This window comes from Arachis ipaensis, chromosome B4 (assembly GCF_059453495.1).
Source record: "Arachis ipaensis isolate K30076 ecotype BB chromosome B4, ASM5945349v1, whole genome shotgun sequence".
Classification (NCBI taxonomy): domain Eukaryota; kingdom Viridiplantae; phylum Streptophyta; class Magnoliopsida; order Fabales; family Fabaceae; genus Arachis; species Arachis ipaensis.
The window spans coordinates 53,608,207-53,634,713 of record NC_142439.1 but is presented as its reverse complement, the minus strand read 5'-3'; the positions used below and the strand labels follow the sequence as shown (position 1 = coordinate 53,634,713).

Below are 26,507 nucleotides of genomic sequence, written 5' to 3'. Positions count from 1 at the left end.
TTAATGTTTTGATTCAAAAATTTCAAGTTTGCTACTTGCTTGTTAAGAAAGATTCAAACTTTAAGTTCTAGAATCATATCTTGTGATTTCTTATGAATCAAGTCATTAATTGAGATTTTAAAAATCAAATCTTTTTCAAAAACTAATTTCTATCATATCTTTTCTAAAATATCTTCTCACCTTATCTTTTTCAAAAATATCTTTTCCAAATATCTTTCCAAACCTCCTAACTTCCTATCTTTTCAAAATTTGTTTCAACTAACTAACTAACTTTTTGTTGGTTTCTTAACTTTTTCAAAACTACCTAACTAACTCTCTCTCTCTCTAATTTTCGAAAATATCTCCTTCTTTTTCAAAAATTTCTTTTTAATTAACTAATTATTTTTATTTTCTATTTTTGATTTCAAAAATTTTTGAAAATTACTAACATTTTTCAAAAATCACTAACTCTTTTTCAAAATAATTTTCGAAAATTATCCCTCCCCCATCTCATTCTATTTATTCATTCATATCCTAACATCTCATTTCACCTCTCTTCCATCCTCACAGTTGTGTTTCTTCCATTATATTACATTCTTTGTCTCCCCCTCTTCTTCCACTCACACAGGAATCCCTATACTGTGGTATAAAGGATCTCCATTATTATTATTATTTTTCTGTGCCTTCTTCTTTGTCATATGAGCAGGAGCAAGGATAAGGACATTCTTGTGGAAGCAGATCCAGAACCTGAAAGGACTCTGAAGAGAAAATTAAGAGAAGCTAAATTACAACAATCCAGAGATAACCTTTCAGAAATTTTCGAACAGGAAAAGGAGATGGCAGCCGAAAATAATAATAATGTAAGGAAGATGCTTGGTGACTTTACTGCACCTAATTCCAATTTACATGGAAGAAGCATCTCTATTCCTGCCATTGGAGCAAACAACTTTGAGCTGAAACCTCAATTAGTTTCTCTGATGCAGCAGAACTGCAAGTTTCATGGACTTCCATCTGAAGATCCTTTTCAGTTCTTAACTGAATTCTTGCAGATATGTGATACTGTTAAGACTAATGGAGTAGATCCTGAAGTCTACAGGCTCATGCTTTTCCCTTTTGCTGTAAGAGACAGAGTTAGATTATGGTTGGATTCTCAACCTAAAGACAGCCTGAACTCTTGGGATAAGCTGGTCACGGCTTTCTTAGCCAAGTACTTTCCTCCTCAAAAGCTGAGCAAGCTTAGAGCTGATGTTCAAACCTTCAGACAGAAAGAAGGTGAATCTCTCTATGAAGCTTGGGAAAGATACAAACAGTTGACCAAAAAGTGTCCTTCTGACATGCTTTCAGAATGGACCATCCTGGATATATTCTATGATGGTTTATCTGAGCTATCAAAGATGTCACTGGACACCTCTGCAGGTGGATCCATTCACCTAAAGAAAACGCCTGCAGAAGCTCAAGAACTCATTGACATGGTTGCTAATAACCAGTTCATGTACACTTCTGAAAGGAATCCTGTGAGTAATGGGACGCCTATGAAGAAGGGAGTTCTTGAAGTTGATGCTCTGAATGCCATATTGGCTCAGAACAAAATATTGACTCAGCAAGTCAATATGATTTCTCAGAGTCTGCATGGAATGCAAGCTGCATCCAACAGTACTCAAGAGGCATCTTCTGAAGAAGAAGCTTATGATCCTGAGAACCCTGCAATAGCAGAGGTAAATTACTTAGGTGAACCATATGGAAACACCTATAACTCAACATGGAGAAATCATCCAAATTTCTCATGGAAGGATCAAAAGCCCCAACAAGGCTTTAATAATGGTGGAAGAAACAGGTTTAGCAATAGCAAACCTTTTCCATCATCAACTCAGCAACAGACAGAGAACTCTGAACAAAGTGCTTCTAATTTAGCAAATCTAGTCTCTGATCTATCTAAGGCCACTGTAAGTTTCATGAATGAAACAAGGTCTTCCATTAGAAATCTGGAAGCACAAGTGGGCCAGCTGAGTAAAAGGATCACTGAAATCCCTCCTAGTATTCTCCCAAGCAATACAGAAGAGAACCCAAAAGGAGAATGCAAGGCCATTGACATAAGCGCCATGGCCGAACCTGTGAGGAGAGGAGAGGACGCGAATCCCAAGTAGGAAGACCTCCTGGGATGTCCAGTGATCAATAAGGAGCTTCCCTCTGAGGAACCAAAGGACTCTGAGGCTCATCTAGAGACCATATAGATTCCATTAAACCTCCTTATGCCCTTCATGAGCTCTGATGAGTATTCCTCTTCTGAAGAGAATGAGGATGTCACTGAAGAGCAAACTGCCAAGTTTCTTGGTGCAATCATGAAGCTGAATGCCAAATTATTTGGCATTGATGCTTGGGAAGTTGAACCTCCCTTGTTCATCAATGAACTAAGTGATCTGGATCAACTGACATTGCCTCAGAAGAGACAGGATCCTGGAAAGTTCATAATACCCTGCACCATAGGCACCATGATCTTTAAAGCTCTGTGTGACCTTGGTTCAGGGATAAACCTCATGCCCCTCTCTGTAATAGAGAAACTGGGAATCTATGGGGTGCAAGCTGCTAAAATCTCATTAGAGATGGCAGACAGCTCTAGAAAACAGGCTTATGGACAAGTAGAGGACGTGTTAGTAAAGGTTGAAGGCCTTTACATCCCTGCTGATTTCATAGTCCTGGATACTGGAAAGGAAGAGGATGAATCCATCATCCTAGGAAGACCTTTCCTGGCCACAGCAAGAGCTGTGATTGATGTTGACAGAGGTGAAATATTCCTTCAATGGAATGAGAACTCCCTTGCGTTTAAAACTCAAGGATCTCCCTCTACAAACATGGGGAGGAAGCAGAAAAAGCTTCTCTCCAAGCAGAGTCAACCAGAGCCCCCACAGTCAAACTCTATGTTTGGTGTTGGGAGGCCACAACCAAACTCTAAGTTTGGTGTTGAACTCCCATATCCAAACTCTAAGTTTGGTGTTGGAGAGTTTCAACAATGCTCTGCACATCTGTGAGGCTCCATGAGAGCCCACTGTCAAGCTATTGACATTAAAGAAGCGCTTGTTGGGAGGCAACCCAATGTTTATCTAATTCTTATTTTTATTGTTTTTCATGTTTTCTTAGGTTCATGATCATGTGGAGTCACAAAATAAACAAAAAATTCAAAAACGGAATAAAAAACAGCAGAAGAAAAATCACACCCTGGAGGAGCATCTGTCTGGCGTTCAAACGCCAGAACAGAGCATAGTTCTGGCGCTGAACGCCCAGAATGGGAGCATCCTGGCGCTGAACGCCCAGAACAAGCATGGTTCTGGCGTTCAACGCCAGAAATGGCAGCAAATGGGCGTTGAACGCCCAAAATGGGCACCAACCTGGCGCTGAACGCTCAGAGTTGTGTGCAAGGGCATTTTGCATGCCTAACTTGGTGCAGGGATGTAAATGCCTTGACACCTCAAGATCTGTGGACCTCACAGGATCACCTCAGGATCTGTGGACCCCACAGGATCCCCACCTACCTCCACTCACTTCTTCTCACCACTCTCTTTCACACAACCACATAAACACTCTTCCCTAAAAACCCCTCACCAATCACATCAATCTCTCTTCCCCACTAAACCTTCACCACTCACATCCACCCACTCTTCCCAATAAACCTACCTCATAAACTCCACCTACCTTCAAAATTCAAAACCAATTTCCCACCCAAACCCACCCATATGGCTGAAACCTCCCCCCCTTCCTTCCCTATATAAAGACCTCCTTTCTTCATCAAATTCACACAACACAACCCCTCTATACCCTTCTTGGCCGAACCACATCACCCTCTCCCTCTCCTCCATTTCTTCTTCTTCTTCATCTATTCTTTTGTTTATTGCTCGAGGGCGAGCAATATTCTAAGTTTGGTGTGGTAAAAGCATAGCTTTTTTGTTTTTCCATTACCATTGATGGCATCTAAGACCAGAGAATCCTCTAGAAGAGGGAAAGGGAAGACAAAAGCTTCCACATCCGAGTCATAGGAGATGGAAAGGTTCATCTCCAAAGCCCATCAAGACCACTTCTATGATGTTGTGGCCAAGAAAAAGGTGATCCCTGTGGTCCCTTTTAAACTCAAAAGAAATGAGTATCCGGAGATCCGACATGAAATTCAAAGAAGAGGTTGGGAAGTTCTAACAAATCCCATCCAACAAGTCGGCATCTTAATGGTTCAAGAGTTCTATGCCAATGCATGGATCACCAAGAACCATGATCAAAGTAAGAACCCGGATCCAAAGAACTATGTTACAATGGTTCGGGGGAAATACTTAGATTTTAGTCCGGAGAATGTGAGGTTGGCGTTCAACTTGCCATACATGGAAGAGAACGCACGCCCCTACACAAGGAGAGTCAACTTTGATCAAAGGTTGGACCAAGTCCTTATGGACATATGTGTAGAAGGAGCTCAATGGAAGATTGACTCCAAAGGCAAGCCGGTTCAACTAAGAAGATTGGACCTCAAGCCTATAGCTAGAGGATGGTTGGAGTTTATTCAATGCTCAATCATTCCCACTAGCAACCGGTCTGAAGTTACTATAGACCGGGCCATCATGATCCATAGCATCATGATTGGAGAAGAGGTGGAAGTTCATGAGATTATACCTTAAGAACTCTACAAGGTGGCTGACAAGTCCTCCACCATGGCAAGGTTAGCCTTTCCTCACCTCATTTGCCACCTATGCAATTCAGTTGGAATTGACATAGAGGGAGATATCCTCATTAAAGAGGACAAGCCCATCACTAAGAAAAAGATGGAGCAAGCAAGAGAGCCCAGTCATGGAACTCAAGAGGCGCAAGAAGCTCATCACTATGAAATTCCGGAAATGCCTCAAATGCACTTTCCTCCACAAAACTATTGGGAGCACATCAACACCTCCCTAGAAGAATTGAGTTCCAATATGGGACAACTAAGAGTGGAACATCAAGAGCACTCCATCATGCTTCATGAAATAAGAGAAGATCAAAAAGCAATGAGGGAGGAGCAACAAAGACAAGGAAGAGACATAGAAGAGCTCAAGGACATCATTGGTTCCTCAAGAAGGAAACGCCACCATCACTAAGGTGGATTCATTCCTTGTTCTTATTTCTCTGTTTTTCGTTTTCTCTGATATGTGCTTATCTATGTTTGTGCCTTCATTACATGATCATTAGTAGTTAGTAACTTTGTCTTAAAGATATGAATGTCCTATGAATCCATCACCTCTCTTAAATGAAAAATGTTTTAATTCAAAAGAACAAGAAGTACATGAGTTTCGAATTTATCCTTGAACTTAGTTTAATTATATTGATGTGGTGACAATGCTTCTTGTTTTCTGAATGTATGCTTGAACAGTGCATATGTATTTTGAAGTTGTTGTTTAAGAATGTTAAAAATGTTGGCTCTTGAAAGAATGATGACTAGGAGACATGTTATTTGATAATCTGAAAAATCATAAAAATGATTCTTGAAGCAAGAAAAAGCAGCAAAGAACAAAGCTTGCAGAAAAAAAGAAAAAAGAAAGAAAAAAAAATAGGCGAAAAAAAAAGAAAAAAATAGAAAGAAAAAGAAAAAGCAAGTAGAAAAAGCCAATAACCCTTAAAACCAAAAGGCAAGGGCAAATAAAAAGGATCCCAAGGCTTTGAGCATCAGTGGATAGGAGGGCCTAAAGGAATAAAATCCTGGTCTAAGCGGCTAAACCAAGCTGTCCCTAACCATGTGCTTGTGGTGTGTAAGTGTCAAGTGAAAACTTGAGACTGAGCGGTTAAAGTCAAGGTCCAAAGCAAAAAAAAAAAAAAACAAAGAGTGTGCTTAAGAACCCTGGACACCTCTAATTGGGGGCTTTAGCAAAGCTGAGTCACAATCTGAAAAGGTTCACCCAATTATGTGTCTGTGGCATTTATGTATCCAGTGGTAATACTGGAAAACAAAGTGCTTAGGGCCACGGCCAAGACTCATAAAGAAGCTGTGTTCAAGAATCATCATACTGAACTAGGAGAGTCAATAACACTATTCGAAATCTGAAGTTCCTATAGATGCCAATCATTCTGAACCTCAATGGATAAAGTGAGATGCCAAAACTATTCAAGAGGCAAAAAGCTATAAGTCCCGCTCATATGATTGAAGCTCTGTTTCATTGATAGTTTGGAATTTATAGTATATTCTCTTCTTTTTATCCTATTTGATTTTCAGTTGCTTGGGGACAAGCAACAATTTAAGTTTGGTGTTGTGATGAGCGGATAATTTATACGCTTTTTGGCATTATTTTTAGTATATTTTTAGTAGGATCTAGTTACTTTTAGGGATGTTTTCTTTAGTTTTTATGTTAAATTCACATTTCTGGACTTTACTATGAGTTTGTGTGTTTTTCTGTGATTTCAGGTATTTTCTGGCTGAAATTGAGGGACTTGAGCAGAAATCAGATTCAGAGGTTGAAAAAGGACTGCTGATGCTGTTGGATTCTGACCTCCCTGCACTCAAAGTGGATTTTCTGGAGCTACAGAACTCGAAATGGCGCGCTTTCAATTGCGTTGGAAAGTAGACATCCAGGGCTTTCCAGCAATATATAATAGTCCATACTTTGGTCAAAAATTGACGACGTAAACTGGCGTTCAACGCCAGCCTTCTGCCCAAATCTGGCGTCCAGCGCCAGATAAGGATCCAAAACCAGAGTTGAACGCCCAAACTGGCACAGAAACTGGCGTTCAACTCCACAAATGGCCTCTGCACGTGCTACACTCAAGCTCAGCCCAAACACACACCAAGTGGGCCCCGGAAGTGGATTTATGCATCAATTACTTACTCATGTAAACCCTAGTGACTAGTTTATTATAAATAGGATCTCTTACTATTGTATTAGGCATCCTGGATTGTATTTTGATCCTGTGATCTCGTTTAGGGGGCTGGCCATCTCGGCCATGCCTGGACCTTTCACTTATGTATTTTCAACGGTAGAGTTTCTACACTCCATAGATTAAGGTGTGGAGCTCTGCTGTTCCTCAAAGATTAATGCAAAGTACTACTGTTTTCTATTCAATTCTTCTTATTTCTATTCTAAGATATCCATTCGCACCCAAGAACATGATGAAGGTGATGATTATGTGTGACGCTCATCATCCTTCTCCCTTATGAACGCGTGCCTGACAAACACTTCCGTTCTACATGAAATAAGCTAGAATGAGTATCTCTTAGATCTCCTAACAGGAATCTTCGTGGCGTAAGCTAGAATAATGGCAGCATTCAAGAGAATCCGGAAGGTCTAAACCTTGTCTGTGGTATTCTGAGTAGGATTCAATGATTGAATGACTGTGACGAGCTTCAAACTCGCGAGTGCTGGGCGTTAGTGACAGACGCAAAAGGAGGGTGAATCCTATTCCAGCATGATCGAGAACCCGACAGATGAATAGCCGTGCCGTGACAGGGTGCGTGAGCATATGATTCACTGAGAGGAGGGGATGTAGCCACTGACAACGGTGATGCCCTTGCATACAGCCAGCCATGGAAAGGAGTAAGACCGATTGGATGAAGATAGCAGGAAAGTAGAGGTTCAGAGGAACGAAAAGCATCTCCATTCGCTTATCTGAAATTCTTACCAATGATTTACATAAGTATCTCTATCCCTATTCTATTATTTATTATTCGAAAACTCCATGATTATTTTATATCCGCCTGACTGAGATTTACACGGTGACCATAGCTTGCTTCATACCAACAATCTCCGTGGGATTCGACCCTTACTCACGTAAGGTATTACTTGGACAACCCAGTGCACTTGCTGGTTAGTTGTATCGAAGTTGTGACAATTATGAATTAAGATCAGAGCACCAAGCTTTGGAGCCATTACCAGGATTTGTTCGAGCCTGGAGATCACAATTTCGTGCACCAGAGGTGTTGATTTGGTCCCAATAATTGTGTGGAGGAAAGTGCATCCCTTGAGGCATCTCAGGGATTTCTTGATGAGGAATTTCCTCATGCTCTTGTTGAGGTCCATGAGTGGGCTCTCTTGTTTGCTCCATCCTTTTCTTAGTGATGGGCTTGTCTCCTTCAATGAGGATGTCTCCCTCTATGACAATTCCAACTGAATTGCATAGGTTACAGATGAGATGAGGGAAGGCTAACCTTGCCAAAGTAGAGGATATGATCTCATGAACTACTACTTCCTCTCTATTCATGATACTATGGATCATGATAGCCCAGTCTATTGTAACTTCAGACCGGTTGCTAGTAGGAATGATAGAGCGTTGGATGAACTCCAACCATCCCCTAGCCACGGGCTTGAGGTCAAGCCTTCTTAATTGAACCGGCTTGCCTCTTGAGTCTCTCTTCCATTGAGCTCCTTCCATACAGATGTCTATGAGGACTTGGTCCAACCTTTGATCAAAGTTGACCCTTCTAGTAAAAGGATGAGGATCTCCTTGCATTATTGGCAAGTTGAATGCCAACCTCACATTTTTCGGACTAAAATCCAAGTAATTCCCCCGAATCATTGTGAGCCAATTATTTATGTTCGGGTTCACACTTTGATCATGATTCTTAGTGATCCATGCATTAGCATAGGACTCTTGAACCATTAAGATTCCGACTTGTTGGATAGGGTTGGTGAGAGATTTCCAATCTCTTCTTTGAATCTCACATCGGATCTCCGGATATTCACTCTTTTTGAGCATGAAGGGGACTTCGGAAATCACCCTTTTCTTGGCCATAACTTCATAGAAGTGGTCTTGATGCACTTTTGAGATGAATCTCTCCATCTCCCATGACTCGAACGTGGAAGCAATTGCCTTCTCTTTCCTCTTTCTAGTGGTTTCTCCGGCCTTAGGTGCCATTAATGGTTATGAAAAAATAAAAAGCAAAGCTTTTCCCACACAAAACTTAGAAGGTTTGCTCGTCCTCGAGCAAAAAAAAGGAAGAAATAAAGAGAAGAAGAAGAAATGGAGGAGATGGAGGTGATGAGTGGGTTCGGCCAAATGGGTTAAGTGTGTATGAGGTGTGAAATTGAAGGTTGTAAGGAGGGGTATTTATAGGGTAAGAGAGAGAGGGAATTCAGTTATGAAAGGGTGGGTTTGGGAGGGGAATAGTTTGAATTTGAACGGTGAGGTAAGTGTGGTTTATGATGGATGGATGTGAGTGGTGAAGAGAATATGGAGAAGAGGGTAGGATTTGATAGGTGAATGGTGTTTGAGGAAGAGGTATTGATGGGATTGGTCAAGGGTATTTGGGGAAGAGTGTTATGGAAACGTGTGAAGAGGAGAGAAGAAGAGGTAGGCTAGGTGGAGATCCTGTGGAGTCCACAGATCCTGAGGTGTCAAGGAATTCCGCTCCCTGCACCATTCTGGTGTGTAAACGCCCTCTGTGTGCCAATTTTGGCGTTTAACGCCATCCAGACACCCTTTTCTGGCGTTAAACGACAGTTTGTCTGCCATTTCTGGCATTTAACGCCCATAATGCTACCAGACTGGGTGTTAAACGCCCATTCTGCTATCCTTACTGGCGTTTAAACGCCAGTAAGCCTATCCTCCAGGGTGTGCTATTTTTTATGCTGTTTTTGATTCCGCTTTAATTCTGCAGTTGTTTTTATAACTTCACATGACCATCTAGTTAAAGAAAACATAAAATAGTAATGGAAAACAAATAAATATAATTAAATAACATTGGGTTGCCTCCCAATAAGCGCTTCTTTAATGTCAATAGCTTGACAGTGAGCTCTTAGAGAGCTTCACAGAGACTCAGAGCTTAATGGTGGCCTCCCAACACCATACTTAGAAGTTGAGTGTGGGGGCTCTGTTTGACTCTGTATTGAGAGAAGCTTTTCATGCTTCCTCTCCATGGTTACAGAAGAAGATCCTTGAGCCTTAAACACAAGGTAGTCCTCATTCAATTGAAGGACTAACTCTCCTCTTGCTGTGGATAGGAAGGGTCTTCCAAGGATAATGGATTCATCTTCATCCTTCCTAGTGTCTAGGATTATGAAGTCAGCAGGGATGTACAGGCCTTCAACCTTCATTAAGACATCCTCTACAAGTCCATAAGCCTGTTTCCTTGATTTGTCTGCCAATTCTAGTGAAAATCTTGCAGCTTGTACCTCAAAGATCCCTAGTTTCTCCATTACAGGGAATGACATGAGGCTTATTCCTTATCCCAGGTCACACAAAGCCTTCTTAAAGGTCATGGTACCTATGGTACAAGGTATTAAGAACTTTTTGGGATCCAGTTTCTTCAATAATACCTTCATCCTCTTCAGAGGAAGAATACTCATCAGAGCTCATTAATGGCAACAGTAAGTTCATTGGAATCTCTATGTTCTCTGTATGGGCCTCAGATTCCTTTGGTTCCTCAATAGGGAACTCTTTAGTGGTCAGTGGACGTCCAACAAAGTCTTCCTCACAGGAAATCACTGCCTCTTCCCCCTCTACAATTTTGGACATGTTGGGTATATTGATGGCCTTGCATTCTCTCTTTGGATTTTCTTCTGTATTGCTTGAGAGAGTACTAGAAGGGATTTCAGTAACTCTTTTACTCAGCTGACCCACTTGTGCCTCCAAATTTCTGATGAGGATCTTATTTCAGTCATAAAACTGAGAGTGGTCTTAGATAGATCAGAGACTATGGTTGCCAAGTCAGAGAGGCTCTGCTTAGAATTCTCTGTCTGTTGCTCAGAAGATGATGGAAATGGCTTGCTATTGCCAAGCCTATTTTTCCCACCATTATTATTATTGAAACATTGTTGAGCCTTCTGTTGATCCTTCCATGAAGAATTATAGGTGTTTCCATAGGATTCTCCCACGTAATTCACCTCTTCCATTGCAGGATTCTCAGGGTCATAAGCTTCTTCTTTAGAGGAAGCTTTTTTAGTACTGTCGGATGCAGCTTGCATTCCAGTCAGACTCTGAGAAATCATATTGACTTGCTGAGTCAATATTTTGTTCTGAGCTAATATGGCATTCAGAGTATCAATCTCAAGAACTCCTTTCTTCTGAGTCATCCCATTATTCACGGGATTTCTTTCAGAAGTATACATGAACTGGTTATTTGCAACCATTTCAATGAGTTTCTGGGCTTCTGCAGGCGTCTTCTTTAGATGAAGAGATCCGCCAGCAGAGTGATCCAAGGTCATCTTGGATAATTCAGACAGACCATCATAGAATATACATAGGATGCTTCATTCTGAAAGCACGTCAGATGGACACCTTTTGATAAATTGCTTGTATCTTTCCCAAGCTTCATAGAGGGATTCACTTTCCTTCTGTCTAAAGGTCTGGACTTCCACTCTAAGCTTGCTCAACTTTTGAGGTGGAAAGAATTTTGCCAAGAAAGCATTGACTAACTTTTTCCAAGAGTTCAGGCTTTCTTTAGGTTGCGAGTCCAACCATGTCCTAGCTCTGTCTCTTACAGCAAAGGGGAAAAGTATAAGCCTATAGACCTCAGGATTAACTCCATTGGTGTTAACAGTGTCACTGATTTGTAAGAATTCAGCTAGAACTGATGAGGATCTTCCAATGGAAGTCCATGAAACTTGCAATTCTGCTGCATTAGAGAAACTAATTGAGGCTTAAGCTCAAAGTTGTTTGCTCAAATTGCAGGAATTGAGATGCTTCTTCCATAGAAGTCAGAAGTTGGTGCAGTAAAGTCACCAAGCATCTTTCTTGCATCTCCACCATTGTTGTTATTTTTGGCTGCCATGTCTTCTTCTTTTTTAAAAATTTCTGTAAGGTCCTCTCCAGAGTGTTATGTTTTAGCTTCTCTTAGCTTCCTCTTCAGAGTCCTTTAAGGTTCAGGATTAGTTTCAACAAGAATGTCTTTATCCCTGTTTCTGCTCATATCAAAAAGAAGATAATAGAAAAGAAGAGGAATCCTCTATGTCACAGTATAGAGATTCCTTTTTATGAGTTGAAGAATAGAAGAATGAGATAAAGATAGAATGAGAAGAATTCGAACACAGAGAGAGGGGGAGGGTTCGAATTATAAGAAGAAGAGGAGTGATAGCAAATAAATAAAATAAATAGAAAGAGATGAAAGAGAGAGAGAGTATTCGAATATTAATTAAAAAAAAATATTTTTGTTTTTATTTTAATTATTAGTGAGAATTCGAAAGTATTAAAAGAAATAAAATAAAATTAGAATTTAAAATAATTAGTTAATTAAAAATAATTTTGAAAAAGTGGTGAGGGGTTTTTCGAAAATTAGAGAGAGAGAAAGGTAGTTAGGTGGTTTTGAAAAAGATAAGAAATAGTAAACTTTTTAAAATTAAAATAAACAAATCAAGTGGTTAATTGAAAAAGATTTGAAAATAAATTTTGAAAAGATAAGAAGTTAGAAAACGATTTTGAAATTAAGTTTTGAAAAAGATATGATTGAAATTTATTTTTAAAAAGATTTGAAAGGAAATTAAAAAGATTTGATTTTTGAAATTAAAGTTGATTACTTGACTAACAAGAAACTAAAAGATATGATTCTAGAATTTAAAGATTGATCCTTTCTTAATTGGCAAGTAACAACTTAAAAATTTTTTACTCAAAACATTAAATGTTACCAATAATTTCGAAAATATGAAATAAAAATAAGAAAAAGATTTTGAAAATTTATTTGAGAAATTCGAAAATATTAAGAAGAAAAATGAAAAATATTTGATTTTTGAAAAAAAGATTTGAAAAGATAGAATTTTTAATTTGAAATTTTGACTTGACTCATAAGAAACAACTAAAATTTAAAACTTTTGACTAAATCAACCCAAAATTTCGAGATTTATGAGTAAAATAAGGAAAAGGTATTATTTTTTATTTTTGAATTTTTAATGAGGAGAGAGAAAAAAAAGATATAATTTTTGTTGTTTTTCTCCTTTTTTTTTCATTAAACAGCAAAAATGAAACAAAACATAAAAATTTAAGATCAAAATAATAAATGCATGCCAGAACACTTTGAAGATCATGATGAACATCAAGAACATATTTTTGAAAATTTTTAAGAAAAGAAAGACATGCAAGACACCAAACTTAAAATTTTTTAAACTTTAGACACTAATAATTCGAAAATGCATATGAAAAACAAGAAAAGATACAAAATAAGAAAATTTAAAGATCAAACAAGGAAAATCATCAAGAACAACTTGAAGATCAATGAAGAACACAATGCATATATTTTCGAAAATTAAAGAAAAATTAAAACATGTAATTGACACCAAACTTAAAATTTGACACAAGACTCAAACAAGAAACACAAAATATTTTTGGTTTTTATGATTTTATTAATTTTTTTTGTATATCTTTAGAAAATTTTTTTGGAAAAAGAAATAAAGAGATACAAAATTTTTAATAAGAATTCCAGGAATCATACAATGCTAGTCTAAAGCTTCGGTCCAAAAGAATTAGACATGGCCAAATGGCCAGCCAAGCTTTAGCAGAGCATTACATACAACAGCGAAATTGATGGGAACCAAAAGGCTCCTGCAAAGATAAGTGGAAACCTCAGTCCAAAAGATTAGACATGGCATAACAGCCAGCCAGGCTTCAGCATATCTTATGAAACTCTATAATTCATTCTTAAAAATTCTGAAGAACACATTTTTTTGAATTTTTTGAAAACTATATTTATTTTTTTATTTTTTTTGAAAATAAAAATAAAAAGCTTAAACATAAAATAAAATTACCCAATCTAAGCAACAAGATGAACCATCAGTTGTCCAAACTCGAACAATCCCCGGCAACGACGCCAAAAACTTGGTGTGGGAAATCGTGATTCACACTTTTCACATCTCCGCACAACTAACCAGCAAGTGCACTGGGTCGTCTAAGTAATAAACCTTACGTGAGTAAGGGCCGATCCCACGGAGATTGTCGGCTTGAAGAAAGCTATGGTCATCCTTGTAAATCTCAGTCAGGTGGATTCAAATGGTTATGAGGTTTTGATAATTAAAAGAGAAATAAAACATAAAATAAAATAAAGTTACTTATGTAATTCATTGGTGGGAATTTCAGATAAGCGTCTGGAGATGCTTTGTTGCTTCTGAACCTCTGGTTTCCTATTGCCTTCTTCCAACCATGCATGCTCCCTTCCATGGCAAGCTGTAGGATCCTCTCAGTGAAAATGGTGGTCTACGGTTTCTGCATGGCTAATCAACTGTCGGATTTCTCGTCTCGGATGAAAAATACCAGGCACAGCTACCGCATGGCTAATCATCTGTCGGTTTCCGCTAGCGTCGGAATAGGATCCATTGATCCATTTTTACACTGTCACTACGCCCAACATTCGCAGGTTTGAAGCTCGTCACAGTCATCCCTTCCCAGATCCTACTCGGAATACCACAGACAAGGTTTAGACTTTTCAGATCGCAGGAATGCTGCCAATTGGTTCTAGCCTATACCACAAAGATACTAATCCCACGGACTCGGTACGTGTATTAGATACCCAAGAGAATATACTCTGGCTGTCGTTCAATAACTACGTTGAACATCATGAAGACCTCTTGTTGTTGTCAGGCACGTGGATCTTGGCTAAGCGAGTAACGAAGATAGTGGGTGATTGTCACGGGTCACCCCTTCATTCTGACTTAACTGAATAAGTACGAGAGTATATTTTGGAGAAGAAGTAGGCGTGAATTGAATAGAAAAACAATAGTACTTGCATTGATTCATGAAGAACAGCAGAGCTCCACACCTTAATCTATGGGGTGTAGAAACTCAACCGTAGAAAATACATAAGTGAAAAGAGTTCTAGGCATGGCCGTGAGGCCAACCTCCAAACATGAAAAGATGATAAAAGATACATATGATTCCAAAAAGATCTAGAATAAATCTCTAAAAGTAGTTTTTATACTAGACTAGTAACCTAGGTTTACAGAAAATGAGTAACTAAGTGCAGATAGTGCAGAAATCCACTTCCGGGACCCACTTGGTGTGTGCTTGGACTGAGCATTGAAGCTTTTTCGAGCATAGGCTATTCTTGGAGTTAAACGCCAGCTTGGGTGCCAGTTTGGGCGTGTAACTCCAATTCTGGTGCCAGTTCTGGCGTTTTACGCCAGAAAGTTTTAGGCTGGTTTTTTAGCACCAGTTTGGGCCATCAAATCTCGCGCAGAGAATAGACTATTGTATATTGCTGGAAAGTCCAAGATGTCTAATTTCCAACGCAATTGAGAGCGTGTCAATTGAGCTTCTATAGCTCCCAAAAATCTACTTCGAGTGCAAGAGGGTCAGAATCCTTGCATCTATAGTCCTTTTTCAGCCTCTGAATCAGATTTTTGCTCAAGTCTCTCAATTTCAGCCAGAAAATACCTGAATTCAAAGAAAAACACACAAACTCATAGTAAAATCCGGAAATGTGATTTTTGAATAAAAACTATTAAAAATATAATAAAAAGTAACTAAAACATACAAACAACTATGAAAAAATAATGCCAAAAAGGGTATAAATTATCCGCTCATCAGTACGCGTGGATGAGTGGAATAGAGTAGTGACACGAGAGCATCGCACACGCATACGAATGGGTAGCAGAACGGGAGAGAACGCATACGCATCTAGGGACGCGCACACATGGAAACAGTCGCACGTTGCGCACAGAGGCAGCATGAAACTCGCACAACTCTCAGGTTTTTGTACCGGGAGTTGGCTGTAGTGCAAGCGACGCATACGCGTCATGCGATGCATACGCGCGGATAGGTAGAAGGGAAAATGACGCGTAAGCATCTCCCACGCTTATGCGTGGGCAGCAGTTGTGCTCCCAGCATAATTTTCGCACAATTCTCGCACAACTCTCGGGTTTTTTGTACTAGGAGTTGGGGAATTGCGATCGACTCGTATGCATCGCCCATGCTTACGCGTGGGTTGCGAAAGAGAATTTAGGGACACACGCGCGTTACCCATGCTTACGCGTGGATGCGTGAAACAGAGAGGGATGCTTACACGTCAAGCGACCCGCACACGTGAAAGGGGTTGTGGGTTGGGCACATTGTTAGCACAAATCTTGCACAACTCTCGGGTTTTTTGTACCAAGAGTTGGAGAAGTGCAATCGACGCATAAGCATCCTCCACGCTTGCGCGTGGACACCCCTTTTTTTTCATAAGCATGAAGAAATGCACTTTATACACAATCTTGGCAGTCATTCAATCTAAACAGGTAAAAAACACTAAAAAATCCATGCAATAGTCAAAATGAAGTGTTTTCTTCAACATTAATGAAAATCATCATGAAAATCTTAACCAAGTCAAGCAAAATAAAGCCTAAAATCAAGTAAAGAGTCTAAAAACTACATGCAAAAGATACACAAAAGGAAGATCTTACCATGGTGGGGTTTCTCCCACCTAACACTTTTCTTTAACGTCCTTAAGTTGGACGGTCATGAGCTCACATCTCTTCGCCTTCGGGTGCATCCTCGAGGAGGAACACTGATGAGCGGATAATTTATACGCTTTTTGGCATTGTTTTTAGTATGCTTTTAGTAGAATCTAGTTACTTTTAGGGATGTTTTCATTAGTTTTTATGTTAAATTCACATTTCTGGACTTTACTATGAGTTTGTGTATTTTTTTGTGATTTCAGGTATTTTCTGGCTGAAATTGAGGGACTTGAGCAAAAATCAGATTCAGAGGTTGAAGAAGGACTGCTGATACTGTTGGATTCTGACCTCCCTGCACTCAATGTGGATTTTCTGGAGCTGCAGAACTCGAAATGGCGCGCTTTCAATTGCGTTGGAAAGTAGACATCCAGGGCTTTCCAGCAATATATAATAGTCCATACTTTGGTCAAGAATAGACGACGTAAACTGGCGTTCAACGCCAGCTTTCTACCCAAATCTGGCGTCCAGCGCCAGAAAAGGATCCAAAACCAGAGTTGAACGCCCAAACTGGCACAAATACTGGCGTTCAAATCCACAAATGGCCTCTGCACGTGCAACACTCAGGCTCAGCCCAAACACACACCAAGTGGGCCCCGGAAGTGGATTTATGCATCAATTACTTACTCATGTAAACCCTAGTAGCTAGTTTATTATAAATAGGACCTTTTACTATTGTATTTGGAATCTTTGGATTACCTTATGATCTTTTGATCACGTTTTGGGGGCTGGCCATCTCAGCCATGCCTGGACCTTCACTTATGTATTTTCAACGGTAGAGTTTCTACACTCCATAGATTAAGGTGTGGAGCTCTGCTGTTCCTCAAAGATTAATGCAAGTACTACTGTTCTCTATTCAATTCTTCTTATTTCTCTTCTAAGATATCCATTCGCACCCAAGAACGTGATGAAGGTGATGATTATGTGTGACGCTCATCATCCTTCTCCCTTATGAACGCGTGCCTGACAAACACTTCCGTTCTACATGAAATAAGCTAGAATGAATATCTCTTAGATCTCTTAACCAGAATCTTCGTGGCGTAAGCTAGAATGATGGCGGCATTCAAGAGAATCCGGAAGGTCTAAACCTTGTCTGTGGTATTTCGAGCAGGATTCAATGATTGAATGACTGTGACGAGCTCCGAACTCGCGATTGCAGGGCGTTAGTGACAGACGCAAAAAGATAGTAAATCCTATTCCGGCATGATCGAGAACCGACAGATGAATAGCCGTGCCGTGACAGGGTGCGTGAGCATATTATTCACTGAGAGGATAAGATGAAGCCATTGACAAGGGTGATGCCTCCAGACGATTAGCCGTGCCGTGACAGGGCATTGGATTATTTTCCCGTGAGATGACCGAAAGTAGCCATTGACAGTGGTGATGTATCACATAAAGCCAGCCATGGAAAGGAATGAGACTGATTGGATGAAGATAGCAGGAAAGCAGAGGTTCAGAGGAATGAAAAGCATCTCCATTCGCTTATCTGAAATTCCTACCAATGATTTACATAAGTATCTCTATCCCTATTTTATTATATAATATTCGAAAACACCATTATCACTTTATATCTGCCTGACTGAGATTTACAAGGTGACCATAGCTTGCTTCATACCAACAATCTCCGTGGGATTCGGCCCTTACTCACGTAAGGTATTACTTGGACGACCCAGTGCACTTGCTGGTTAGTTGTATCGAAGTTGTGACGAATTATGAATGTGTAATCACGATTACGCGTACCAAGTTGCTCACGTGCCAGGAATAGTTTGCGCCTAGACATCACAATTTCTTGCACCAAGTTTTTGGCGCCGTTGCCGGAGATTGTTCGTGTTTGGACAACTGACGGTTCATCTTGTTGCTCAGATTGGGTAACTTTCTTTTCGTTTTCTTTTCAAAAATTTTTTCAAAAATATTTCAAAACTTTTCTCATCTGTTTTCGAAAAAAAAAATGTTTTCAAATATTTTATTCAAAATTTTTAAGAATGAATTCTAGTGTTTCATGAAGCATGTAAAGCCTGGCTGGCTGTAAAGCCATGTCTAAATTTATTTGGACTGAGGCTTGCAATTTGTTATCAAGAGCAATATACTCTCGTGTTAAATGCTGAAGCTTGGCTGGCCATTGGCCATGTCTAGTGTTTTGGACTGAAGCTTTCATTGAAAGCTTGGCTGGCTAGTGAGCCATGTCTAATTCCTGGACTGAAGCTTTAGACTAAGAATGCAAGATTCCTGGAATTCATGTTAAAAATTTTGGAATCCTTATTTTTTCTTTTTCATATAATTTTCGAAAAAATCCAAAAAAAATTAGAAAATCATAAAAATCAAAAATATTTTTCTATTTCTTGTTTGAGTCTTGAGTCATATCATAAGTTTGGTGTCACTTGCATATGCATCTTGCATTTTTCGAAAATATCATGCATTCATAGTGTTCTTCATGATCTTCAAGTTGTTCTTGGTAAGTCTTCTTGTTTGATCTTGATGATTTTTTGTTTTGTGTCTTTTCTTGTTTTTCATATGCATTCTTGAATTCTTAGTGTCTAAGCATTAAAGAATTCTAAGTTTGGTGTCTTACATGTTTTCTTTGCATCAAAAATTTTTCAAAAATATGTTCTTGATGTTCATCTTGACATTCAAAGTGTTCTTGGTGTTCATCTTGACACTCATATCATTCATGCATGCATTCATTGTTTTGATCTAAAAATTTCATGCATTGCATCATTTTTCTTGTTTTTCCCTTGCATCATAAAAATTCAAAAATCAAAAAAATATCTTTCCCTTTTTCTCTCATCAAATTCGAAAATTTGAGTTGACTTTTTCAAAAATTTTTAAAAATCAAGTTGTTTCTTATGAGTCAAATCAAATTTTCAATTTGAAAATCTTATCTTTTTCAAAATCTTTTTCAAAAATCAAATCTTTTTCAAATTTCTTAGTTATTTTCGAAAATTCTAAAAATATTTTTCAAAAATCTTTTTCTTATTTTTATATCAAATTTTCGAAAATAACATAATCAATTAATGTTTTGATTCAAAAATTTCAAGTTTGTTACTTGCTTGTTAAGAAAGATTCAAACTTTAAGTTCTAGAATCATATCTTGTGATTTCTTATGAATCAAGTCATTAATTGTGATTTTAAAAATCAAATCTTTTTCAAAACTAATTTCAATCATATCTTTTCAAAAATATCTTCTTATCTTATCTTTTTCAAAAATATATTTTCAAAATATCTTTTCTAACTTCCTAACTGCTTATCTTTTCAAAATTTGTTTCAATTAACTAACTAACTTTTTGTTTGTTTCTTAACTTTTTCAAAACTACCTAACTAACTTTCTCTCTCTAATTTTCGAAAATATCTTCCCTCTTTTTCAAAATTTCTTTTTAATTAACTAATTATTTTTATTTTTTATTTTTGATTTCAAAAATTTTCGAAAATCACTAACATTTTTCAAAAACCATTTTCAAAAATCACTAACTCCTTTTCAAAAATAATTTTCGAAAATTCCCTCCTTCTCTCTCATCTTATTCTATTTATTTATTCATCTACTAACATCTCTTCCTCACATCATCACCAAATTCGAACCCCCTCCTCTATCTGTGTTCGAATTTCTTCTTCTTTTCTTCTACTCACACAGGGATCCCTATACTGTGGTATAAAGGATCTCTATTATTATTATTATTATTTTTCTGTGCCTTCTTCTTTGTCATATGAGCAGGAGCAAGGATAAGAACATTCTTGTGGAAGCAGATCCAGAACCTGAAAGGACTCTGAAGAGAAAATTAAGAGAAGCTAAATTACAACAATCCAGAAATAACCTTTCAGAAATTTTCGAACAGGAAGAGGAGATGGCAGCCAAAAATAATAATAATGTAAGGAAGATGCTTGGTGACTTTACTGCACCTAAGTCCAATTTACATGGAAGAAGCATCTCCATTCCTGCCATTGGAGCAAACAACTTTGAGCTGAAACCTCAATTAGTTTCTCTGATGCAGCAGAACTGCAAGTTTCATGGACTTCCATCTGAAGATCCTTTTCAGTTCTTAAATGAATTCTTGCAGATATGTGATACTGTTAAGACTAATGGCGTAGATCCTGAAGTCTACAGGCTCATGCTTTTCCCTTTTGCTGTAAGAGACAGAGCTAGATTATGGTTGGACTCTCAACCCAAAGACAACCTGAACTCTTGGGATAAGCTGGTCACGGCTTTCTTAGCCAAGTACTTTCCTCCTCAAAAGCTAAGCAAGCTTAGAGCTCATGTACAAACCTTCAGACAGAAAGAAGGTGAATCCCTCTATGAAGCTTGGGAAAGATACAAACAGTTGACCAAAAAGTGTCCTTCTGACATGCTTTCAGAATGGACCATCCTGGATATATTCTATGATGGTTTATCTGAGCTATCAAAAATGTCACTGGACACTTCTGCAGGTGGATCCATTCACCTAAAGAAAACGCCTGCAGAAGCTCAAGAACTCATTGACATGGTTTCTAATAACCAGTTCATGTACACTTCTGAAAGGAATCCTGTGAGTAATGGGATGCCTATGAAGAAGGGAGTTCTTGAAGTAGATACTCTGAATGCCATATTAGCTCAGAATAAAATATTGACTCAGCAAGTCAATATGATCTCTCAGAGTCTGCATGGAATGCAAGCTGCATCCAACAGTACTCAAGAGGCATCTTCTGAAGAAGAAGCTTATGATCCTGAGAACCCTGCAATAGCAGAGGTAAATTACTTAGGTGAACCTTATGGAAACACCTATAACTCAACATGGAGAAATCATCCAAATTTCTCATGGAAGGATCAAAAGCCCCAACAAGGCTTTAATAATGGTGGAAGAAACAGGTTTAGCAATAGCAAGCCTTTTCCATCATCAACTCAGCAACAGACAGTGAACTCTGAACAAAATGCTTCTAATATAGCAAATCTAGTCTCTGATCTATCTAAGGCCACTGTAAGTTTCATGAATGAAACAAGGTCTTCCATTAGAAATCTGGAAGCACAAGTGGGCCAGCTGAGTAAAAGGATCACTGAAATCCCTCCTAGTACTCTCCCAAGCAATACAGAAGAGAACCCAAAAGGAGAGTGCAAGGCCATTGACATAAGCACCATGGCCGAACTTGTAAGGGAAGGAGAGGACGTGAATCCCAAGGAGGAAGACCTCCTGGGACGTCCAGTGATCAATAAGGAGCTTCCCTCTGATGAATCAAAGGACTCTGAGGCCCATCTAGAGACCATAGAGATTCCATTGAACCTCCTTATGCCCTTCATGAGCTCTGATGAGTATTCCTCTTCTGAAGAGAATGAGGATGTTACTGAAGAGCAAACTGCCAAGTTTCTTGGTGCAATCATGAAGCTGAATGCCAAATTATTTGGCATTGATACTTGGGAAGTTGAACCTCCCTTGTTCATCAATGAACTAAGTGATCTGGATCAACTGACATTGCCTCAGAAGAGACAGGATCCTGGAAAGTTCATAATACCCTGCACCATAGGCACCATGGTCTTTATGGCTCTGTGTGACCTTGGTTCAGGAATAAACCTCATGCCCCTCTCTGTAATAGAGAAACTGGGAATCTATGGGGTGCAAGCTGCTAAAATCTCATTAGAGATGGCAGACAGTTCAAGAAAACAGGCTTATGGACAAGTAGAGGACGTGTTAGTAAAGGTTGAAGGCCTTTACATCCCTGCTGATTTCATAGTCCTGGATACTGGAAAGGAAGAGGATGAATCCATCATCCTAGGAAGACCTTTCCTGGCCACAGCAAGAGCTGTGATTGATGTTGACAGAGGTGAAATATTCCTTCAATGGAATGAGGACTCCCTTGTGTTGAAAACTCAAGGATCTCCCTCTGCAACCATGGAGAGGAAGCAGAAAAAGCTTCTCTCCAAGCAGAGTCAACCAGAGCCCCCACAGTCAAACTCTAAGTTTGGTGTTGGGAAACCACAACCAAACTCTAAGTTTGGTGTTGAACTCCCATATCCAAACTCTAAGTTTGGTGTTGGAGAGTCTCAACAAAGCTCTGCACATCTGTGAGGCTCCATGAGAGCCCACTGTCAAGCTATTGACATTAAAGAAGCGCTTGTTGGGAGGCAACCCAATGTTTATCTAATTCTTATTTTCATTGTTTTTCATGTTTTCTTAGGTTTATGATCATGTGGAGTCACAAAATAAATATAAAAATTGAAAACGGAATCAAAAACAGCAGAAGAAAAATCGCACCCTGGAGGAGTATCTGTCTGGCGTTCAGCGCCAGAACAGAGCATGGTTCTGGCGCTGAACGCCCAAAATGGGCAGCTTCTGGGCGCTGAACGCCAGAACAAGCATGGTTCTGGCGTTCAACGCCAGAAATGGCACACAAATGGGCGTTGAACGCCCAAAATGGCCACCAACCTGGCGCTGAATGCCCAGAGTTGGGTACAAAGGCATTTTTACATGCCTAATGGGTGTAGGGATGTAAATCCTTGAACACCTCAGGATCTGTGGACCCCACAGGATCTACTCAGGATCTGTGGACCCCACAGGATCAACTCAGAATCTTTGGACCCCACAGGATCCCCACCTACCTCCACTCACTTCTTCTCACCACTCTCTTTCACACAACCCCATAAACACTCTTCCCTAAAAACCCCTCACCAATCACCTCAATCTCTCTTCCCCACTAAACCTTCACCACTCACATCCACCCACTCTTCCCAATAAACCTACCTCATAAACTCCACCTACCTTCAAAATTCAAAACCAATTTCCCACCCAAACCCACCCATATAGCCAAACCAATACCCCACCTCCCTACCCTATATAAAGCCATCCATTCTTCTTCAAATTCACACAACACACCCCTCTACACTCCTCTTGGCCAAAACCACATCTCCCTCCCCCTCTCCATATTTCTTCTTCTTCTTCTTCTTCTTCTTCTTCTATTCTTTTGTTTATTGCTCGAGGGCGAGCAATATTCTAATTTTGGTGTGGTAAAAGCATAGCTTTTTTGTTTTTCCATTACCATTGATGGCATCAAAGACCGGAGAATCCTCTAGAAGAGGGAAAGGGAAGACAAAAGCTTCCACATCCGAGTCATGGGAGATGGAAAGGTTCATCTCCAAAGCCCATCAAGACCACTTCTATGATGTTGTGGCCAAGAAGAAGGCGATCCCTGAGGTCCCTTTTAAACTCAAAAGAAATGAGTATCCGGAGATCCGACATTAAATTCAAAGAAGAGGTTGGGAAGTTCTAACAAATCCCATCCAACAAGTCGGCATCCTAAGTAGAGGACGTGCTAGTAAAGGTTGAAGGCCTTTACATCCCTGCTAATTTCATAATCCTAGACACTGGGAAGGATGAAGACGAATCCATCATCCTTGGTAGACCCTTCCAAGCCACAGCAAAAGCTATGATTGATGTTGACAGAAGAGAGTTGGTCCTTCAGTTGAATGAGGACTACCTTGTATTCAAGACTCAAGGTTCTCCTTATTTAACCATGGAGAGGAAGCATGAAAAGTTTCTCCCACTACAGAGTCAAAAAAAACCCCCACATTCAAACTCTAAGTTTGGTGTTGGGAGGCCACAACCAAACTCTAAGTTTGGTGTTGAGAGGCCACAACCCTGCTCTAATTATCTGTGAGGCTCCATGAGAGCTCACTGTCAAGCTATTGACATTAAAGAAGCGCTTATTGGGAGGCAACCCAATATTATTTAATCATATCTATTTATTTTCCATTGCTATTTTATGTTTTCTTTAGGTTGATGATCATGTAAAGTCACAAAAACAACTGAAAAAAATCAAATCAAAAATAGAATGAAAAACAGCATTAAAAATAGCACACCCTAGAGGATAAGCTTACTGGCGTTTAAACGCCAGTAAGAATCATCAGACTGGCATTTAACGCCAGAAAGAAGCATCAAGCTGGCGTTAAATGCCAGAAACAGGCTACAGTCTGGCGTTAAACGCCAGAAACAGGCTACAGCTTGGCATTTAATGCCAGAAACAAGCAGCAGTCTGGTGTTAAACGCCAGGATTGCACTCTAAGGATCTGTGGACCCCATAGGATCCCCACCTGCCACACCTCTTCGTCTCCCTTCTTCACACCTTTTCATACACACTTCCTCCCCCCTTGGCCGAAACCCACCACACACCTCCACCTCCTCCATTTCTTCTTCTCCTCCTCTCTTCTTCCTTCTTTTGCTCGAGGATGAGCAAACATTTTAAGTTTAGTGTAGAAAAAGCATAGCCTTTTTGTTTTTCCATAACCACTAATGACACCAAAGGCCGGAGAAACCTCTAGAAAGAGGAAAGGGAAGACAATTTCTTCCACCTCCGAGTCATGGGAGATGGAGAAATTCATCTCCCAAGCCCATCACTAAAAAGAGGATGGAGCAAACAAGAGAGCCCACTCATGGACCTCAACAAGAGCATGAGGAAATTCCTCATCATAAAATCCCTGAGATGCCTCAAGGGATGCACTTTCCTCCATAAAATTATTGGGAGCAAATTAACACCTCCCTAGGAGAATTAAGTTCCAACATGAGACAACTAAGGGTGGAGCACCAAGAGCACTCCATCATTCTCCATGAAATTAGAGAAGATCAAAGAGCTATGAGGGAGGAGCAACAAAGGTAAGGAAGAGACATAGAGGAGCTCAAGAGAACCATTGGTTCTTCAAGAGGAAGAAGATGCCACCCTCACTAAGGTGGACCCGTTCCTTAATCTCCTTGTCTATTTATTTTTTCTATTTTCATTCTCTATGCTTTATTTTTATTTATGTTTGTGTCTTCATTACATGATCATTAGTGTCTAGTGATTATGCCTTAAAACTATGAGTGTCCTATGAATCCATCACCTTTCTTAAATGAAAAATGTTTTAACCACAAAAGAACAAGAAGTACATGATTTCGAATTCATCCTTGAAATTAGTTTAATTATTTTGATGTGGTGACGATACTTTTTGTTTTCTGAATGAATGCTTGAACAGTGCATATTTTTTTGAATTTGTTGTTTATGAATGTTAAAATTGTTGGCTCTTGAAAGAATGATGAAAAAGGAGAAATGTTATTGATAATCTGAAAAATCATAAAATTGATTCTTGAAGCAAGAAAAAGTAGTGAATAACAAGGCTTGCAAAAAAAATGGTGAAAATAAAAGAAAAAAAAAAGAAAGAAAAGAAAAAGTAAGCAGAAAAAGCCAAGAGCTCTTTAAACCAAAAGGCAAGAGCAAAAAGCCAATAACCCTTTAAACCCAAAGGCAAGGGTAAAAGGATCCAAGCCTTTGAGCATTAATGGATAGGAGGGCCCAAAGGAATAAAATCCTGGCCTAAGCAGCCAAACCAAGCTATCCCTAACCATGTGCTTGTGGCGTGAAGGTGTCAAGTGAAAAACTTGAGACTGAGCGGTTAAAGTCGTGATCCAAAGCAAAAAGAGTATGCTTAAGAACTCTGGACACCTCTAATTAAGGACTTTAGCAAAGCTAAGTCATAATCTGAAAAGGTTCACCCAGTTATATGTCTGTGGCATTTATGTATCCGGTGGTAATACTGGAAAACAAAGTGCTTAGGGCCACGGCCAAGACTCATAAAGTAGCTGTGTTCAAGAATCAACATACTGAACTAGGAGAATCAATAATGCTATCTAAATTCTGAGTTCCTATAGAAGCTAATCATTCTAAAGTTCAAAGGATAAAGTGAGATTCCCAAACTGTTCAGAGGCAAAAAGATACGAGTTCCGCTCATCTAATTGGAGTTAAGTTTCATTGATATTTTGGAATTTATAGTATATTCTCTTCTTTTTATCCTATTTGATTTTCAGTTGCTTGGGGACAAGCAACAATTTAAGTTTGGTGTTGTGATGAGCGGATAATTTATACGCTTTTTGGCAGTGTTTTTAAGTAGTTTTTAGTATAATTTAGTTAGTTTTTACTATGTTTTTATTAGTTTTTATGCAAAAATTACATTTTTGGACTTTACTATGAGTTTGTGTGTTTTTCTATAATTTCAGGTATTTTCTGGCTGAAATTGAGGGACCTGAGCAACAAACTAATTCAGAGAATGAAAAAGGACTGCAGATGCTGTTGGATTCTGATCTCCCTGCACTCGAAATGAATTTTCAAGAGCTACAGAAACCCAATTGGTGCGCTCTCAATTTCGTTGGAAAGTAGACATCCATGGCTTTCCAGAAATATATAATAGTCCATACTTTGCCCGAG

At 39.2% G+C, this 26,507-nt stretch overlaps 3 non-coding genes across 3 annotated transcripts; 1 reads left to right on the top strand and 2 right to left on the bottom strand.

Moving 5' to 3' along the window:
- Positions 1-1,211: 1,211 nt before the first annotated feature.
- Positions 1,212-1,319, bottom strand: LOC148567607 (small nucleolar RNA R71). The gene has a single exon (XR_015882582.1). It is a non-coding gene; the product is annotated as a small nucleolar RNA R71 (small nucleolar RNA).
- Positions 1,320-11,172: 9,853 nt separating this feature from the next.
- LOC148567606 (small nucleolar RNA R71) lies at positions 11,173-11,276 on the top strand. Its single transcript, XR_015882496.1, has one exon. It is a non-coding gene; the product is annotated as a small nucleolar RNA R71 (small nucleolar RNA).
- A 9,278-nt stretch (positions 11,277-20,554) lies between these two features.
- On the bottom strand, positions 20,555-20,662 carry LOC148567605 (small nucleolar RNA R71). Its single transcript, XR_015882610.1, has one exon. It is a non-coding gene; the product is annotated as a small nucleolar RNA R71 (small nucleolar RNA).
- Positions 20,663-26,507: the final 5,845 nt, after the last annotated feature.